The sequence below is a fragment of the Nyctereutes procyonoides genome, unplaced genomic scaffold, assembly GCF_905146905.1.
Source record: "Nyctereutes procyonoides isolate TBG_1078 unplaced genomic scaffold, NYPRO_anot_genome, whole genome shotgun sequence".
NCBI lineage: Eukaryota > Metazoa > Chordata > Mammalia > Carnivora > Canidae > Nyctereutes > Nyctereutes procyonoides.
The window spans coordinates 69,314,716-69,334,688 of NW_026575051.1; positions in this window are offsets into that span (position 1 = coordinate 69,314,716).

A 19,973-nucleotide genomic window follows, 5' to 3' on the forward strand; every position below is an offset into this window, starting at 1 on the left:
CAGATAATACATTTGTTCTTAAATATAAATATTTGTCAGTCATATATTTAAAAAAATCAACAAGGAATTAAATACCTCAATAAAAATACCTCAATAAAAAATAACACAAGAACTGACTGACTATCCATAATTAGAAAATACTGATTTTCACTCTTGAGCAGAAAAACATAAATTAAAACAATGGGATTCCATTTTTACTATTTTACAACAGATACAATTTTATCATCTCTAGTATTGATAGGCCTATGGAAGACAATTGGTTTTGAATACTGCTATGAGCTTATAGATTTGTATCCCCTTTATAAAGAGCCATCTGGAAATACAGCTCTTAAGACAGAGGTGTGTGTTGACCTGTAACTTCTGTTTTATTTATTTTATATGAGCTTCTGTAGATGTAATACTCAGTTAAGTTGATTATAATGATGGACAGTCAGGCATCTTAAAAATCACTGCTTGTCTTCTAGTCTAAACAAGTAGATCTTTATTTGATGAATAACTTCTATAAAATTCTATAGCACTTATGTAGGAATGAAGAAAATTTTAATAGATCCTATTTTAGAGAGCTTAAAATAGAATGAAGAAAACAAGATATAACTGAAATAGATAATTAAAAAATGACTAATACCACAATAGGGAATGTAATGTCTTTAAAAAATCTAATGAATTTAGAAAAATATTCATAACATATTGTCAAGTTAGGGAGGGAGTGGTGATGCACAGACTTTTTAAACTTTAAAGGCACTACATTAGTGATTATCCCTGAGTGCTGAGGTTGATGGTAACTTTATTTTTTTTTCCAATAACCTATAATCTCTGATTTTATCATTTAGATGGTATCTTAATAAATATGCAAATGTAAAAATTAAAGTCCATACTACACAACAGATATATTAATTGATCTTGATTATTTCAATGATCACAAATTCTAAACTTTACAAAAGATATCATATCTTTCTTTTTGCTAGTGTTATTGGTTTCTTTTTAATGGAAATGCCTTTCTTTGTTTCTTTCTTTCTAATCAGTTACACACATTCCTAGAAAAGATAGCAGCAAAGGGGCTTATAAATTTCTCTTGCAGAATCTGATTGTAATGATCAAGGAGGGGCAGCCCGGGTGGCTCAGCAGTTTTGTGCGGCCTTCAGCCCAGGGTGTGATCCTAGAGACCCGGGATCGAGTCCCATGTTGGGCTCCCTGCGTGGAGCCTGCTTCTCCCTCTGCCTGTGTCTCTGCCTCTCTCTCTCTCTCTCTGTGTGTCTCTCATGAATAAATAAATAAAATCTTAAAAAAAAAAGAAATGATCAAGGATAAATGAAAAATGGGGGATCCCTGGGTGGCGCAGCGGTTTGGCGCCTGCCTTCAGCCCAGGGCGCGATCCTGGAGACCCGGGATCGAATCCCACGTCGGGCTCCCGGTGCATGGAGCCTGCTTCTCCCTCTGCCTGTGTCTCTGCCTCTCTCTCTCTCACTGTGTGCCTATCATAAATAAATAAAAATTAAAAAAAATATATTAAAAAAAAGAAAAATGGGGCAAACATTTCATTAATTTCAAAACTAGATACTAATGCTAAACATATACAGAGAAGAAATTTATCAGATATGGAGGAATTTGTATGAAAGATGATAGGAATCGCATATACTTCTATTTTCTGAAAAAGCACAGACATTTTAAGTGAATTTGTATAGAGAAGTGTTGGTAAATTACTCCATTGTTCCCTAATTTAAAATGGCACAAGATGAAAACATTTAGATGCCTCTTGAGATGCTGGTGCTACTCCACCCATTTTCCTTTTCTTGATTTCAAAGACCTACAGTTTCTAAAGTAATGATGTAATTAATTTCCATCTCTCTACCTGTCTCTCTCTGTCTATATTTCTTTTAATTTCCTGAAATGTTCAAAGAAGTTGTTACCCAAAATTTTCTTCATTGTCTTAGAGTATGCTATCAAAAATATCTTGTTTCAAAAAAAAAAATATATCTTGTTTCCTCATCTATCTTTTGCATGATTTATGCATTTTCTTTTTAAGAAAAATGTGCACAAGTCTCCATTTAATGCCATTATTTTTGTTTATTTATTTTTGAATGGATTCAAATGCTGTATCAAAAGTTAATACCAAAGTAGTCTTCCTGGTGGCTGATGAATCTTTATCTCCAGTGCTAAATACAGGAGACAAAGATAAGAATTACAACAGACTTTTTGTCAAAAAACTATGTAAGCTGAAGTCAATGGAGTGACTTCTTGAAAGTGAGGAAAGGAAAAACAAAACAAACCTGAACCCAGATTTCTATAACCAAAGAAAATATCTACCAAGCTGGAGGAAAAATAAATCATTTTACAGGCAAACAAACACATAAAATTTAGACAAAGACAAAATTATTACCAATATAACTATAACAGATTTTAAACCAAATTCTTTAGGCAGAAGCAACACATTAGACAGAAACAAGCGTAAACAAAGAAATGAGGATCTCTGGAAATGGCTAAACTGAAAGTAATTACAATAGACATTTATTATTATTTACTTACTCCAAAAATTGTATATCTAAAACAAAAACAAAAACAAAAAGTGTAGTATATTTTGGATTTATACCATATATAAAAGTAAACTGTATGGTAACAGCACACAAGATGGGAGCGAGGAATGGACACTACAGTGTTTTAAGGTTTTTACTCTCCATCTGAAGTGGCAATGTATTTGAAGTTGGTTTCAGAGCTGAGTCATTTGAGTTCATTCAGAAATTTAAGAGAAGTAGATGGAACTGGGGTGTTTAGCATTATAAATGTCAGCAATTATACTCTACTAGGAATATTTCTCTCTTACAACTAAGCTACAATCATTCATTTGAAAAGATAGTAATGTGGGCAGCCTGGGTGGCTCAGTGGTTTAGTGCAGCCTTCAGCCCAGGTTGTGGTCCTGGAGACCTGTTGTTGAGTCCCACGTTGGGCTCCCTGCATGGAGCCTGCTTCTCCCTTTGCCTGTGTCTCTGCCTCTCTCCGTCTCTCTCTCCATCTCTCATGAATAAATAAAAATCTAAAAAAAAAAAAAAGAAAGAAAGAAAAAAAAGAAAGTAATGTTACTCATTGTTTGTTGTGCTAAAGAACACTAAATTTCAGAAATAATAGTAAATCTTCTTTAGAAGAAATCTAAATATAGGTGTATAATCAAATTTTTAAATTTTAACCCATTATTTCCCATGTCTTCTAAGCAAATTTATAAAGTTTTGGAGAGGAAATAAATTAGCAAAGTTTTACCAGGAAAGCAATAAAAAATCTATTACAATATATAATAAAAATAGTCAAAATAAAAAGCTTTTTCACAGCAAAGGAAACAATCAACAAAATGAAAAATCAACCTACTGAATAGGAGAAGATATTTGCAAATGACATATCTGATAAGAAGTTAATATCCAAAATATATACAGAACTTACACAACTTAACACCACTCCCCCAATTAATTCAATTAAAAATGGGCAGAGGTTCTGAAAACATATTTTTCCAAAGAAGAGACACATAAAAAGATGCTCAGCATCACTAATCATCAGGGAAATGTAAATCAAAAGCACAATGAGATAGCATCTCATATATATAGAATGGCCAGGATTAAAAAGACAAGAAATAAGTTTTGGTGAGGATCTGAAGGAAAAGGAACCCTGGTGCACTGCTGGTGGAAATGCAAATTGGCATAAGCACTGTGGAAAAAAAGTATGGAGGTTCCTCAAAAAATTAAAAGATAGAATTACCATATCATGCAGTAATTCCACTATTGGGTATTTACTCAAGAAAAATGAAACCACTATTTTGAAAAGATAGATCCACTCCTTTATTTTTTACAGTATTGTTTACAATAGCCAAGATACGGAAGCCTCCTAAGTGTCCATCAATAGATGAATAAAGAAGAGATGATAGATAGATAGATGATAGATAGATGATAGATGATAGATAGATGATAGATAGATAGATAGATAGATAGATAGATAGATAGATAGATGATAGATAGATGATAGATGATAGGTAGATGATAGGTAGATGGATAGAGATACACACACACACACACACACACACAATGGACTATCACTCAGCATAAAAAAGAATGAGATCTTGGGATGCCTGGGTGGCTCAGTGGTTGAGGGTTTGCCTTCAGGGTGTGATCCCTGGATTCCGAGATCAAGTCCCATATTGGGCTCCCTGCAGGGAGCCTGCTTCTCCCTCTGCCTGTGTCTCTGCTTCTGTGTCTCTTCTGAATTAAAAAAAAAAAAATTGAGATTTTTGCCATTTGTGAAATCATGGACATGGTATTATATGCTAAGTAAGTAAATCGGACAAACACCATATGATTTCACTATATGTGGAATCAAAAAAATAAAACAAATGGACAAAAAACAGAAACTGATCCCAAAATACAGAAAACTGATAGTTGTCAGAGGGGAGAGAGTAGAGAAATGAGCAAAATGGGTAAAGGAGAGTGAAAGATACAGGCTTCCAGTTATGGAACGAACAAGTCATGGGAATAGAAGACACCGCATAGGAATCATAGCCGATGATATTGTAACAGTGTTGTATGGTGACAGATGGCAATTAAATTTGTGATGAGTATAGCATAGTGTAGAAAGTTGTCAAATCACTCTATAGTACACCTGAAACTAGTGTAGCATTGTGTGTTAACCACACTTCAATAAAAGTAAACTGAAATGTACATTCTAAATCTTAGTACGACTTTTTAAGAGATGTATGAATAATACACTGATGAGAATGTATGGCAGCTTTATCCCTGGTAACCAAATATTAGAAACAAAACTAATGTCTTCTAACCAGTGAATGAAAAAACAAACTGTAATACATCCATACAACGGAATACATTAAATACACCTTAGCAATAAAAAAGAATGTCTACTTTTTGCAGTGGTTAAACTTCCATAAATATTGCAAGCATTAAAATGCACTCCCTTCAAAAAGGCTTTAACTTTCACATATCTACTAAAACCAAGAAACTACTCTAAACACCACCACATCCCTTTATTCTATGTCTCTCTCAAAAAAAAAAAAATACAAATCTTTTTTTGAGTTTCTTTGTATGAACATATTTTTGTAGAGTTTGATATGTAATTTTGTTTTGATTTATAAATGTTATAATACAGTTATAATAAATATGTATACAGGATTCATAACCAGAACATAATTCTCCTGGAAAGAGACCTTATGTATTACTATTTCTTTCTCTAGTTGCAATTTTATTATATCAACATGGCTAACTAGAAAAAGGAAATAAAGTAGGGACTAAATGTAATAGTTTTGGTAGCAGAAAAATCTTTAGGATATTAAGAATAAAAATATTTTTCTAATAAAATATTTTTTTAGACATTTTATTTGTTTATTGATGAAGACACACAGAGAGAGGCAGAGACACAGGCAGAGGGAGAAGCAGGCTCCCTGCAAGGAGCCCAACGTGGGACTCGATCCCAGGACTCCAGGATCATGTCTGGGCTGAAGGCAGTTGCTTAACTGCTGAGTTACCCAGAAGTCCTAAGAATAAAAATCTTTAAGATTAAATTTCTTTAAAAATACGAATATCCAGAAATCTTGAAGAATATTTTAAATTATAATCACTTTATTCATAGATGGAGAAACTGAACCTATCCAGATAGTGTGAGAATGACCACTAGAACCCAGGACCTTTGATATCTAAATCAAAACAATATTTTTTTCAGTACATCTTGCAGAAAGAAAGCATAGCTCCTCCAAAAGTTGATCATAACTTATATGATCATAACTTATATAATAAATAAGGCCACAGAGGAAGAATTAAAAAGGAGAATTGCAAAGTTGAAAAAGATATAAAAGAGTCAGTATGGTAAATTCTGCATGTCCTTAAAATGAACTGTCAATTTTATCAGTTCAAGGAAAAATAAATTTGCGACCAAACTGACAAACTTGCTCCATAACCATATACTACAGATCTACCCACTTAGTATGTCTTTAAATAAACAAATGAATTGTAAGTGAATGATAATTAAACATTGGCCATTGACATGGAAGTTTCAGAGATGATGCCAGTGCTGTGCTGAGACACAGCCTGAACCAGTAGGAAGAAATCAACATCACTGGTGTTTATTTGGAATTATGATGTACTATTCATTATGGATTTTTAAGTTGATTTTCATTTTTTATAAATATTACAGTATAAATCATGTGCCTTCATTACTGAGGTTTTTGGCACCTCCCTACATTTTATGTTCCGAGACAAGTTCCTCCATCTCACCCTAGTCCTGGCCATGAGAGATAGCCCAAATACTTTTACTATTAAAATCTTTGCTTTGTGTGGTGTTTTAATTGAAAAAAAAAAAAAAAAGCAAAACAAAAAGTCAATATGTGATGAATGAGATTCCAAATCATATTTACTTCATATTCAGTTAATGATAGAAATCTTTGCATACTAAAACTACAGTGGTTAGAAAGCATTTGAGACATAAGCTTTTGTTTTATGATGAAAGAGCAGAACATTCTTCCCATGAATTACTTGAGAGAATAAGGGCGATTAGCAGTTTGGGGTTATGGAGTTCCCTGTTTCTAGAGAATAGAGGTCACTGGCTGAAAATGCAGCAGAATAGAATTTTTGCTTCACTCCTAACCCCCAGCCCCACTCACCAATGCCCCTGGGAGAAAAATGCTGGAAGACTGCCAATCCAGTCAATTTTTCATTGTCCAAGAGCCATTGTGGAGAGAATCCATCAGCAATACAGGAGACAGAGGCCTCAACCAAGTAAGGATAGCACAATGTGAGAAAAATTCATGCACAGAGAGCAAAGATCCTCTCATAGCCCCTTAACTGGATGTATTTTACAAAATGTATCAACATCTATCCTAAAATACAATCGTGAGAATACATATTTGTCTCCCTTGATAAAGCGTATGGTACTTCTTTATATCATCTATATAGCAAGGTAATTGAGTGGCTAAGTTTTGAATAAATATTAGTTAGCTGAGAATGATTTAACAAAGGGAGTCTTCTAATCTATCCTAAACTCTAAATATGTGTTTTAGAAAAAAAAAAAAAATTCAGGGATGCCTGCATGGCTCAGCGGTTGAGTGTCTGCCTTCAGCCCAGGGAGTGACCCCAGGGTCCTGGGATCGAGTTCTACATCGGGCTCCCCACAGGGAGCCTGGTCCTCCCTCGGCCTGTGTCTCTGCCTCCCTCTCCACGTCTCTCATGAATAAACAAATAAAATATTTTAAAAAAGAAAAGAAAAAAAGTTTTCCAAGGAGAGTATGATACCCTACAGTCTAAAGGGTCCCAAGTTAATCCACAGTTAACTTAGCTATTAGCTCAAGGAGAATCCTTAAGTATATCTAAATCAGTACTGATACCTGGAACATTCGACTGAATAAAAGCAGCCGTTCAAGTACATGTTCAAGTGAACCGGGTTTGGTCTGCTTCTCTATCCTGATGTGGAAGAGGAGAGAAAGAAAAACAGGGCGGGGCATATGTTCCAGTGGAGGTTTATCATTCTACACAGAGTGCCTGAGTGCTAGAGAATACAAAGAGAGAGAAGAAAGAAGGTCACCTTGACGAATTCCAAGACAAAGCTACTTGAAATTGTGAAAAATTTGATCACTAATTATATCTATTTGGTGGGACTACTTAAGTAGTTGGGAGCAGGTTTCTAAACAGATCTTTCATGAAGTCAAATATTCGATGGGAAGTTTTCACTAATTCAATCATGAACAAAAGGAAATATTCAAAATGGAGTTTTTAATCAGTAAAATACTCCAATTACAATGGACAAATATTTTCTTCAAACGCATTTTGCCAAAGGTATAAACGGCCGACTTCTACATATCGTCAAACTCATTTTCAATCATTGGCAAAATTTTAGTCGACTTTAATACCATTTGTTTTCATTTGTTTCCTAATTATCCTTTTCTATGTAGTTTTGCTTGTTTATGTAATATGTATTCAAAGTTGTTCCCTTTACCACATTGTTTGTTCTTTAGAGTTCCTCTGCTAGTTTCTTTTTCTACAGTTACGTCCTAGTTAACCACATTGGTTTCTATCCTTTGTTTATAATTTTACAACACAAATTTAATTCTAGTTTCTCCCACAGGGTCAAAAAATGTTCCCCTTTTTCCTAAAGTATTGTTTCCGGCCATGCTTAAGTTCCATTCCCTTGGGGCTCCTCTTGTCTTACACAAACTTTTCCCACATTCATAAACGAGCCAACTGTATTATTTCAGGAAGGTTGAACAGTTGCACCAATCATTTCAAAATACTTATTTCCAATTTGTCTCTTATCATTCCAAACACTTGAATATTTTTATTAAATTCATGAGGACAGAGGTGACAGTTTTCACAATCAAATCTACTAACATGGAAAATTAAAACACAGGAATGTCTTCTGTTAGGTGTATGAGAACTCTTTCTAGTCTGGAAGGTCTGTGATGTAAGACCTTCTCGCTAAGTATCTAGAACTCATGTACTAGAGCACAGTGTAATATTTTGATAAAAAGTTTACTCATTTGAGCAATTTTTTTGTTGCCGTGTGTGTGTTTGTGTGTGTGTGTAAGAGAGAGAGAGAGAGAGACAGAGGCAGAGAGAGATAGAGAGAAAGAGAGATAAAGAGACAGAGAGAGATGTTAACTGAGTCTACCTTAGCGTCTACAACTACACAATACTATGAAGATAAAAATTACGTATTTTGTCTCTACTACCCAAAAGATTTCCGTAAGAAACTACTTGATATTTCATTAGCTTGACATTTTTTGTAAACAAGCTTGGCTCCTTAAAAAATAATTGAGCAGACTATGTTTAGTACTGGCACATGGCAGATGCCCGAGAGTTTCACAGTGAATGAATAACCCTCCCCACACAGCTGGCCCTGGGCGCAGCGTCGACGGAGCGTGCTGCTCTCCTCATCTGTTCACATGCTGGCAGTAACCTTTCAGTGAACCAGCAAATACAGTAACGTGTTAAAGTAGAGCTCTCAGAAGGCACTGCAGGAGCAAATCGTCAAAAAGTAGGAACTGCTAACAGTGAAACCACAGCCTTCCTATTTCCCTGCGTCTCTATAGATTTATTGTTTGGGCTTTCTGATCCTCAGACTCCTTATCTACAAAATAGGAGTTCTGGCCTGGATCTCTGGTGTTAAGCTGAATTGTGTGGACTCATGAATAAGGTGAGATGCTTTATGGCGGCCTGGAAGGATGAGAGAAAGACTCAGAAAGGCGGACCCCAGACTTTCCTCCTGTAGTCGACTGGATGTTATCTCTTTGGCAGTAGCTCTTATGGATAGCAGGGCTCCATAAGAAGATGCTGTTTAAAATAAGGTTTTGACAACCAAACATATTTGTGAACCATATGTCTTTTTCCATTTTCAAAACTGATTTTTCAATGAATTAAATATAGCATATAAAATACAATAGATCATATTTTGTTTTCATTGCACTTTTCATTTTTATAAGGCTTCCATATCCATCATCTCTTTTAGTCATGTATTAGGAGGGCAGATGGGATTATTGCTTTACAGCTAAGGAACCAGAGACTCAGAGGCCCGGCCTGGCCTGTGTTGAAGACACAGGGACTAGAATCCGGACTCCTCTCCTAATGTCTGCTCCACTCCACTGTTTTTCTCCTCTTGTGTCAGATCCACTCAGATGGTTGCCATTCACTATTCTAACCTGAACTTATTCATCTAACAGAATGGTCTGGACTCATATTCTTGTGGCACATTGTGACTCAATGTTTATAAACCACTCATGTAGTTTTATAGGAATTATACAAATAAATGACCTTACCCCCCAAATAGATGTTTTCACTCAGTGTAAGTACAATTCATGGATTCTTAGTCCCAAATAAAGTTCTCTATTACCTGTATAAAATACAGCTGAGTGATGACCACAGGACACTGAATGCTCATAGTCAACCTGCTCGCTGTCTTTCATTTACCTACACCTTTTTTTCTCCCACGAGTTGTGTTTACCAAGAGTCAGTTGTATTTGTTCCTCAACATTGGTCATGACAATTTTTCTTCTGCTTATAATCATGTACTTAATTGTGTGTTATAAGAGCCTATGAAACATGATTTTGAAAGACCATGTAGGTTTGAAATGTTGAATGCTTTGAAATATTGCATGAAGATGAGTCCTCAGAAAATACTATTGGATTAGGTTCTGGTTGGGAAGTCATACCAAATTAAAAAATATATATATGAAGGGATCCCTGGGTGGCGCAGCGGTTTGGCGCCTGCCTTTGGCCCAGGGCGCGATCCTGGAGACCCCGGATCGAATCCCACGTCGGGCTCCCGGTGCATGGAGCCTGCTTCTCCCTCTGCCTGTGTCTCTGCCTCTCTCTCTCTCTTTCTCTGTGACTATCATAAATAAATAAAAAAAAAAATAAAAAAATATATATATATGAAGATACACAAGGAGTATTGCCCTCAGAAGTGACTATTATTTTGTTCAACAGGTTTCAAACAATGTTAAATGAGCCTATTATATTGCCTAATATTTACCTGATAGATATTCAACTTTTAACCGACTCCAACATCTGATCCTTACAAAATTTGTAGTGGCTTTTAAGGGATGAATCAGCTATTTAGATACTAGGAGGCCTCACAAATAACCAATCCAAAGATAAATAATATTTTCCATTAATTACATTTTCAAATGATCTAAAGTTTTAATCATTGTTTATTGTCATCATAAGCCTTGTCATCATTAACCCAAGACTTGTAAGTCATACTGCCCAAACTCAAAGAAAAAATCCAGTTGAACAAAAATATCTATAGGACTGATTATACCATAATTATCTTGTAACCAAGAAAATTGGCATCAATCCAGAAAATACTTTTTGTTGATAAAAAGTGAGATGAGAATATATTCAACTTAAAGTAGAGTTTTAAGTCTGTGACTTGAAAATCTGTGACATTAATGTCGATTTTCTTTTTTTCAAAGGAAGATGTTTGTATTCCTGAGAAAAGCAGCCAGTAGAGTGATGTCTCCATAAATGTACAGATAAAGAAGGAAATCATGTTCATATGAAGCGTTCTTAAAATTCTGGGAGCACAAATCAGAGACCTCAACGGTCCCTGAAGTGTCAGTGATTATTTTACATAGCGGAGATTTGGGCTGAGGCTAAAAGAAGGAGTTTCAAGGTAGGTAAGAGATGAAAGCAAGAAGAGTGGCATAGAAGAGCCGTGAGTCAGAGGCTCAGTGTGGAAGGAGTACCGAGGGCAGGGCAGAGGATGATAATAGAAAGACTGGGGAGGGGATGGGAATGGAAAGATGGGTTTCCAAGAAAGTGGTTTTCAATGTTTCCCCAGATTTGTCTTAGAGTAGTTTTCATGTTCTTGGACTAGGTATGGATGTGTGACCATCTAGTGAATATGTAAAGATCGTACTCAGTTGAATGTTGGGAACACGATGTTTTATGTTGAGGGTTAGAAAGGAAAGAAGACAATCTTCCTTATTCAGTGCCAAGCATGGAACTAGGCATTATTTATGGCCTCACATCTAACACCTATGAAACAGATATTATTTCTTCATCTCAAAAGATAACTCAGCCTTAATGGTATTGTGTGACATACTTCAACATTCCCTAATTAGTGATGTAATCAGAACTTGTTCACAGACTGTCTAAATTAGAAGCCTACGCTGAAAAGTGATTGGCCATTTGGGTCACTTCTTGATGGCCTTCAGAGCACAGTGCCCAGGGTTATAGCAGTTAGAGAGTTCATGGTTATGGGCAAAACTCTATGCCTAGCTGTGTGGGAGGGATAGGAGAGGAGTATGTAGGAAAAGAAAGTAATACAGATTTTTCCCAGGGCCCACATCAACTGAGGCTCTGGTTATGGTTTGAGAGGGTCCTAGGATTTAGGTAGATATAAACCTTTCTGGAGCCCACACTCCATACATCTTGACTGGCTGGAGAAGAGAAGCTTGAGTGACTCACTGATGACCTGGATACGTTAACCATTCACCCTATACTGAAGGCCCAGGTACACAGATGACTCCATCTGCATGGACTGGCCTTATCTCTTTGAATATGCTGAGCATTGAGATCCAAACTAGATGCGTGGGTCATATCAAGTTCATCATCCCAGGAAGTCTGACCTTTTCATATATAACAACTCTAGGATAGTGACCGTTATGGCTGCACCCCAGGAACTTTCTGCCTTCCCCCACCCACTTTGCCTTCATCATAAAAGGAGAGGTCCAGGCCAATATCACTCATAGTCCAGTGAGCCACCTCTCTTCCACCCACTCAGCCATCCATTTTCATATGTAGGAATACCGGTGCATGTTTCCTCAAGGATCGGATCAGAGGTTTTATATGTTATTGGTAATTTATCCCCAAGAATAAATAAACAAATGTGGTCAGGTGTAAGCCATGCTTCTTAATTCATAAATCCTGACACACGTGTGACAAGGAAATAGTAATAGTGCATACGAATTATATTGCTTTTGAGCATTTATTTAATGTTTTAAAATTTATATTTAGAATATCTGTAAGGTGTAACACCAACACATGGAATTTTAAAAACATAATTCAGTATATAGGTAAATGTATGAGGACTGTATATATTCTGAATTTGTTATAGAGGCAAAGTTTTAATAAAACTTAGATCTTTTCACTCTAGTAACAAACTATATGCGCCTCTCTCAAGCGTTTTATCATTGTACTTGTTAACTGTGTATCTGAGAAGTTGCTAATTGTATATATAATAAAATACATAAATCAATAATTATAGGTATTATAATCGTGTTAGTAACTTTACAATACTATAATATTTCAATAATATAATTGTATTATTTAACTTTGTTATAATAAATGGCATTAGTTACAGAAATGTATTAGAAGTTTTCATTGAGGGAGTAACTAATTCATCTTTCTGGTTTATATTTTAGAAAAATAAACTAAAATCTATAAAGTAGTTATACTACTTTTTGTTTAATTTGCCCAAATTATTGTAAACCTTAGGAAGCTAGAATTTAAATGTTTTAAATTCTTCTTCCAAAGAAGGAAAGAAGATCTGTTAAAAAGCCTTAATTAAGTATGATGTCTTGAAACATAAAATACCTTGCTTGTCATGATATGCTTATGCAAACTAGAATATAAATTCAGTTCCTGGCAGAATGATTAATGTATTTACATCAACCCTCAGGGAATGTTGTGGCAAAGGGGTTATAGGTGTCTTCAGTTTGCCATACATGGAATAATGACTCTCTTGCTTTCACTGGTCAGTCCTGCGCCTTAGAAAAATCAAAGGAGAACACGGTCCAGGTGTCTCACAGAACTTCTACAGCTAGTGTGAAAAATAAGCTCCCTGAAACCATCGTTCCAAATTATAACAGCACCAGCCTAATTGTTATGAAAATAATGAAGGAGGTTTATGTAAGAGGCAAGTGATGGTTTTAAGATTTCTTGGTGGGCATTAGGAATGAGTTAGCTTGAGAAATCTGGGTCATAAGTGGAACTAGTTAGACATTGTCCTCCTGTGTCCTCTTCTGATGATTAGCCTTACACTATATTTTGACTTATAGTGATAGGAGGCATGTACGTAGTTTTCTTTTGAAAATCTGAAAGTCCTTCCAGTGTTTATAACAGAATCCTTAACATAGAGGGCTTATACTGTATATTTTTGAAAGGGGAACTCTCTTCTGGAATAACGTATTGAAAAAAGAAAAAAATACAAGCTTCCCAACTAGAAAATTTACTTCATATCATCACAAATGGAAAAACAAAAAATCCTATAAGAATCTGGGTTTTTCCTTCTTTACATAGAGATCTCTGTCTTCATACAAAATATATTTTTGGCTTCTCATTTATTGTAGTCCCTTTTTTTTAGGTGATAAAAAGAGTTTTAATTGAGAATTATTTTTGTGAGATATGATTTCAATTCAGCCAATCATAAATCTTTCTCATTCCTAATGAAATTTATTCTTTCAGTAGTCCCTGCCCAAGCATGAAATGGCTTAGTAGAGTTTCATCACCAAATCTTCTCATCTAATTAACCTCATCAGGTATACTTTCGTTGTATGTTGAATTAAGGCTTACATTAAAATAGAGAATATTTTTTCTAACACCGTTTGTTTGTGAGAAAATATGTCCATTAGGTAGGAAAAAAACAGACATACACTGAAATAGAGCACCAGAGGGAGAATACACGGAGAGAAAAAAAAATAAAATTACATTCTTACATTGACACAAACTGCCCCCCTTGCCCATTTTTCCTCCCAAAGGCCTGGACAATACAGGACTGAGTCAATCCTTGATCCTCTCATCTCTTTGTACACATAGGAAACATGTAAGAAGCACTGAGGCCTAGAAGGCTGATGTGACTTTTCCTATGACACACAGCTTATAACTGGTAGAGGCAGGACTAGAATTCAAGCCTCCAATAACCACTATGTATTATTGAAATTCTTCTCACTCTGGCTGGAATTACATTTAAAGCTCATCTGCATCAAGAAGTATATTAAGTCAGGAAAGAGATCCCTTAGAGCAAATGTTAAGAAGTTAGAAGAAATAAAATGTCTGGGGCAGAATTGTAGACTGTGCCAATATTCAAAACACAGAGAGAAGTAGAGACGCTAATAGAGGTGATGATTAAGAAATGGCCAAGGAGCCCATAGGAGAGCCAAGAGACAACAGAATCATGGGACGTTAAGAAGGAAGGGATTTTTGGAAGGAAATTCTACAACATTAACAGATGATTCAAGGCCAAGCTTCCTTCTTGAAACTCTTCCTTTGCTTCTGTGGTGCCATATTCTCCTGTTGGTTTATTTGCTTACCTACTTTCTTACACCTTCCTGGATATGCTTCATCCTACCCTGTTGGCTGCTCCACCCCTGGTGAGCCTCTAATGTTTAAACAGATCTGGTCTAAGTGTTGGACTCCCTTCTTCTCTAACTTCTCCCCTTCAATTTCATTTTGCAGTACTTTCTCCTTGTCAATTTTCTTCTAACATCACAGACCTTTTATGTCACTGGTGTTCTTTGAATGTGATAAGCCCACTCCCGTTTCAAGGCATTTGATCTTGCTTTTCTTTTATTTGGAAGACTTCCCCCTGATCTTTGCATGGGTGATGGGTGATTATTTCTAACTATAGTTCCTAAATGATCTCATTCAGTTCCACCACCTTAAATATCCTCCATATGCTTATGACCCCTAGTTCTCCAAGCTCTGCTTCTCCTGAGAAATCTTGACTTGAGTATACAACGTCTTCCTTGACATCCACCTATACTTTCAAACTCAATATGTTGATTCTTGATTCTTACCCCCAAAACTGCTTCTTTTCATCTCCTCCATTTCAGTAGATGATACCAGGTGTAGTCCATTGCTTACATTAGAATCCTAAGTTTCTCATGATTATTCTTGATCTCTTCAGCACATTACATCCAACCTAGTCCTGTTTGCTCTAATTAAAAGTCACATCCTGAATGTGTATTCCACTTCTCTTTTTCTCTACCATCACTAGTTTAGCCCTAACATCATCTTCTCCCTTCTTGACTCCCATAATACTGCTTTCTCTCTCCATTCTTGATCACTATCAACTATTCTTCAAAGAGAAGAGGAATCTGATTTAAAACAGGAGTCAAATCTTGCTTCCTCCCTATTTAAAACCCATGCATTTCCATCTCAAATAAATTCAAGCCATGATTATGCTCTGGCCAGCACAGCCCTACAAGATTTAGCCCCAACTAATACTTCAATTTCATTTTGCACTACTTTCTCCTTGTCAGTTTTCTTCCAACATCACAGACCTTTTATGTCACTGGTGCTCTTTAAATATGATAAGCCCACTCCCATTTCAAGGCATTTGATCTTGCTTTTCTTTGATTTGGAAGACTTTCCCCTGATCTTTGCATGGGTGATTATTTCTTGTCACTCAAATGTTACCATATATGTCACCATCTGAGAGAGGCCTTCACTGAGCAGTCAGACATATTTTAAATATTTTGAATATCTGCAAGGCGTACTGCCATCTGATATTTTGTTTGTTTCCTCTGTCTATTCTCTAAAAATGTAAGCTGTATGTTTAGTCCTTATCTGATCCCAGAATTATATTTGATGTAGAACACATTTAATAGGTATTGATTGAAATAACAATAAAATATGTTTATCGGGTGATCATTAGAGGCTTTAGATATGATAAGCAGTTGGAATACTAGTTGAATGAAGTGGACTTTTTTAACCCATATAATAAAGTTTCCACTCAGTTGTCTGACACAGCAGTAGGGAAATGGAAATGGGCAAGGCAGTTACAGGCTTGCTCACTGGGGAGAAGGTAGTCATTTAAATATAACTACATAATTTATCAATTAATTGTTCTTATTATAAGACCTATAGGTGAACAACACATGGTGCTTTGAAGCATCTAACCAGGGGATGTAACTAACTAGATATCAGGGAATATAACCTAAAGCAGTAGAATTTAAAAGCCATTTAAGGTTCCAAAGGATGAGTGGGAATCTGTAATACCATTTCTTGGTGAACATTTTTTTGTTATATAAATAGTGAGAATATAATAATAGCCAAGGGATAGAAATGCCTTATCTAATTATTAAATATGAGAAACATGTATCTCTATCTACAGATGAGTGAAGTAATAAATTTGGCTTTCTAATTTAAAAATCAGTCTCATGAGAGCTTAGTAGGAATACATTTCCTGAAAAGTCATTGATGTGGTATTAATTAATAAATGGAATTTGGGTACCTACAAATTTGGGTGCCACATGGTAGTCTGTCATGAATGCTCCAAAGACTGATTTCCTGTTGGATATTGCCTTTCTCTGTGACGCTGCTTTCAATTTCAACAACAGTTTTATGAAGGCATAAAATTTTTTCTTGTGAAAAAAGAGATAAAATTTGTACCTTTCCTGCCATTTGTTTCTAATATAATTCTTTTTCATAGCCAGTGACATCAGAAAGATATGATATTTTCCATGTCTGCTTCAAGCAAGGTTTTGGAGACTGAAATATAGGAGATTTTTATATTATGTAAAGCTCTGATAGGGCTGAATTCATAATTTTTTTGGATGCGAAGCATTGCTTAAGATAGTTAAACAGATTAAAACATAGAGGTGGGAGGGGAAAGAGAGATAAAACCGATGTTAATGTTCATGGAAGTGAAGGAATTTTCCATAAATACCCAGTTCATCAGAAAACAAGGGATTTATTGATTTATTCACCAAATTCTACATGTGCAACTAATATTACATTGTATGTTAACTAACTAGAATTTAAATAAAAACTTGAAAGAAAAAAAAAGGACAACAAGGACTTTGTCTCAACCTTATGCTCTTGTCATAGTACCAACAAAGGGAATACAGAAATATTTCATAGTATTATAATAGTTTTCTACTACTTTTTCTAGTTTCAAAAAAGATAAAGTCCAAGTATACAAGGCCTTCCTTCCCTATCTCCTATGCATACCTTCTGGTCTATTTTCTACTACTTTCTCCTTTAAATCATGTATTTCATGAATACTGATATTTCACTAAAGGAGAAGTGTGTTTTTACACCCCTGTATTTTTCTCACGCTGTCCTTGTGTCTAGAATGACTTTCCTGGGCCTTCTCTACCAGGCAGGGGCTGCATTCTCTACTCCCACAGGAAGCATTCCTGAGTCAAGGCTGGGTTCAATGTCTTAGATGCTTACACCCTCCCACAGAAGAATATCTTTCTCCCTAAACATATAATCTCTTTGAGAGAAAACAAGGTATCTTGCTTTGTCATGATATGTTCAATTTTTATCATAGTGTCAGGTGTCAGGTGCATATCATGTCCTTCCTGTTGTTTTTGATTAAAGGAAATTAACACTGTGAAGTCACTAATCTATTGACTCAAAGTATTCATTTTACTTGAGAAAAAATATGGTTCAGTCTCATGCCTATTAAACAGTAATTTAAAATTTATTTTTATGTATTATACTCAAATTATTTCTTAAAATTTAGAGATTTGATTTTTGTTTAAAGCTAATTTAAATATTACTGAACTTAATTTTATCTCTTCTGGCTTATATTTAATATTTTCATTACAATTGAGTATATTTGGGAAAAATGCTGTATTTAACTGTGTAATAAAAACAAGCTGACAATTTTCTATGTGCTTAGAAATCTAAATCACCAATTTCTAAGTCATAGACCTTTAGAACTGAAGAGTATTTTAGGGCTTAATTCACCCAATAGTTAATAACTCATGATGAATAATTCATCTGTGGTTATTCTTAGAAAAGCTGTGTGTGTTGCATTATAGCCAAGCTCTTTCAACTATACAGTGTTGCCTTTTCTGTTGCTTATTTACTAAAAGTTAACTATGCCAATAAATTTCAAAAGTCTAAAAGGAAAATAATTCACTTAATTGGGAGATTCTTTTCTCATCACTGACGGCTTAATATATGATCTTCAAATTGTAGAGCAAGTTACTGAGAAAGAGCTGGCTTGGCTCGATAGTTATTAGGTTCATATATACTCATTCAGTAAATTTGGAATTAATTTTCCTGTCTTGAGGTCCAACTCACTAAAGATCAGCCCTGGGTATCATATAACCATGGACGAGGTATGTCATAATTATTCCGGGCAATCTAGGGTCTAAGAACATTTTAACTTCCTCTCAAATTTGAGGATTTGAGAGCTTGCAAGTTTCTGCTCATCTCCTAAAGAATGACTCCATTTTTGCTGTCAATTGATTGCTGGATATTTCTTTAAATAGACCATGATGGGTTGCTCCGTCTCCCTTTAGTTTCCAACTACAGTTATGCTCTACCCCTCCCGCTGGTTTGGCTCTCTTTCATATTGATCTTGGTTTAAAGAAAACCTTAACTTATTATATCTCTTTAGAGATTTCATGGTATACTGGCTACCAACCATGAAATCAGCCCTACAGACAAATCAATGACCCAAAACTCAGCTCCATCCTGCTTAATTTCTCCCCACAACAACATTGTCACGTCACTGAGATTCATCATGTTTCAAGGATAAGCTGGCCAGGTTATAACAACATGAGCTGTACTTACTCAGGTCTGTAACTGAAAATATCAAGACATTTGATCTTGAAATACTCGTGTAATTTTTGAAAATCTGTCATAATGGTGGTCCCTTAAATAAAACAATAACAGCAAAAGATAAGATCTAGAAATATTAAACAGTAGTCAATATTTTTAAAATTTATTTGATTCCTTAGTTTCAATTTCAGTTCTCCTTCAATGTGATAAAATGTAACATAAATTTCACCATTTGAACCATTTTCTAGTGTACAGCTCAGTATCATTACTTACATTCACACTGTTGTGCAACGATTACCATCATCTCCAGAAGTTTTTCATCTTTCCAAAGTGAAATCCTCTACCCATTAAACACTAACTCCCAGTGTCTTCTCCCTGCAGTCCCTGACAACTACCATTCTTCTTTCCATCTCTATAAATTTGCCTATTCCATAGGCCTCAAATAAGTGGAATATAACAGTATTTGTCCTTTGGTGACTGGCTTACTTCATTGTCCTCAAAGTTCATCCATGTCGTGGAATGTATCAGTTTTCTTCCTTTTTAAAGCTGAATAATATCATATAATATATACATACATATATATATATATATAATTTATATATATAAACATACATCACTTTTTACTATTTTGAGTTCAAGTATGAAAATGATCTGCACATACGTATACAAAGGAATAAGTGTTTAGTAGCAGATCATGTATAATGCTGATAGCCTAAAGAGAGTCTAAATGTCTATCTAAAATTTAATGGGCTATGAATGGATGAAATGCCATCTAATATATAGATATAAAAAATGAACTGACTTATAAGGAGCTTGTTAAGAGCTTGCTGTTTGGATTAAAAACCAGGGCCAACTCTTACAAACTGGGTAAAATCAGAAAGTTTTTTGATTTCCCTGAGCCCTGTTTTTCTCATTTAAAAAATTAGATGATAATAGTATTTTTTAATGAAAAGTTACTTGTGATCACTAAATAAAGAC